Here is a 1,564-nt window from a genome sequence, read left to right on the forward strand (position 1 = left end):
ATGCACACGTTTGTCTTCAGTGATCGTGTCAGGAAGGTGGGCACCCACTGGTATGATTTTTAGTTCTTTGATGTAGGTGATCTTAATATATAGTACATTGACAAAATGTCAGCATCAAACACTTGACAACTTTGATAGAATGTCTTCGATTTTATTGTCCACCAAAAGAAGATGCATGTAAAGGAAATTCATCGATCTGAAATGCTTTATTTCCATCAAGAGATATTTTAAATGTAAGTATAACTTCAGAATGAGTCTGATACGGGGCTAAAGATGGACTCTGAAAATATACTATCACTCGCTTCACTGTGGATAAGAGTATAAGCTCGCTCCCAGAGGTCTAATTCCTGTGGCTTTAAATACTCTCTCTGGAGTTCCTGGCTGATGTAAATGGATAAAATCTTGGCGAGCAACAGAAAGGTGGGTGGTTAGAACCCACACAGAGGTTCTGGGGAAGAAAGGCCTGCTGATCCGTTTCTGAAAGGTCGCAGCCAGGAAAACTTTGTGAAATGCAGCTCTACTTGACAACATTTGAGGATACTATTCATCAGAATCAGCCCAATAGTGACTGCTGATGGTTCCCAAATACATACTAGCGATGTTTTATAAAACACACACACTGCACCCTGCCCAACTCTAGGATCGCAATGTGCAGCCTGCACACAAGCACGCGTCTGACTTTCCTCTGAACTTCATGTTGTGTGCTTGCCATTGCCTTTTGTGTGGATACTAAACATATTTTACTCAAAACATAATTCCCCAATACTCTAAATTGCTGTCTCCAGTCTTGTCCATCTCAGTAAATATCTCCCATCGCCCTGGCTTTGTAAGCGACAATTTCAGCGAGATTTGTTTATTTTACCTCCAAAACACACCCCAAATCTAACCTCCTTTCCATGTCTCCTGCTATCACCTTTGCCCAAGCCACCACTACCTTTCACCTCGTCATCATACTTACCTGGGATAGATGGTCACAGTTCATTTGGGGCAGATTAGCTGAGATAGCCCTTCTCAGCTGTCAATCAGAGGTCCCCCTGGTGGTTTCCTACTGCATTCATAATAACGTCTTTTTCAAAGCTCTGCCCCAGGAAGCAGGGCCTTTATGACTTCTGCCCCACTCTCTGACTTTAATGCCATGCCACTGGCCTCCTTGGCCACCATCCCTCAGCCCCCTGCCAGTCTTACTCGTCTTTGTTTATTTCTACCTTAGTAACAGTGCCTTCAAGGAGTCTTGGTGGTTAGGGGGCGGAGCTAACACAAAGTCAGTAGTTCAAGACCACCAGCCACTGTGCAGGAAAAAGGCAAGGCTTTCTATTCCCATAGACACTTACCGTCTCAACAATTCCCAGGGGCAGTTCTATCCTGTCCTATAGGAGCTCTATGAGTCAAATGGACTCAATGACAATCATTTTGGTTCGGATCCATGCCCTCAGAGTAGAACATTTTTTATCCTAAACCAATTTCTTGTTGGGCTCTCAGCTTACATATTATCTCACCAGACAGATTCTCCCTGCCCACTCCGTCTGAAGTCCCTGTCACTCATTCTCTATTACGTGTTGTTGCC

General features: G+C 44.1%; 1 protein-coding gene across 1 annotated transcript in view; it reads right to left on the reverse strand.

Annotated features, from left to right (window-relative positions):
* The window catches only part of DNAI7 (dynein axonemal intermediate chain 7), an 87,899-nt gene that overhangs the window by 35,505 nt on the left and 50,830 nt on the right, over nt 1-1,564 (reverse strand). The gene's annotated exons all lie outside the window — the stretch shown is intronic.

This window comes from Echinops telfairi, unplaced genomic scaffold (genome assembly GCF_000313985.2).
Source record: "Echinops telfairi isolate 266 unplaced genomic scaffold, ASM31398v2 ScPeMD7_21;HRSCAF=78, whole genome shotgun sequence".
In the NCBI taxonomy this organism is placed as follows: domain Eukaryota; kingdom Metazoa; phylum Chordata; class Mammalia; order Afrosoricida; family Tenrecidae; genus Echinops; species Echinops telfairi.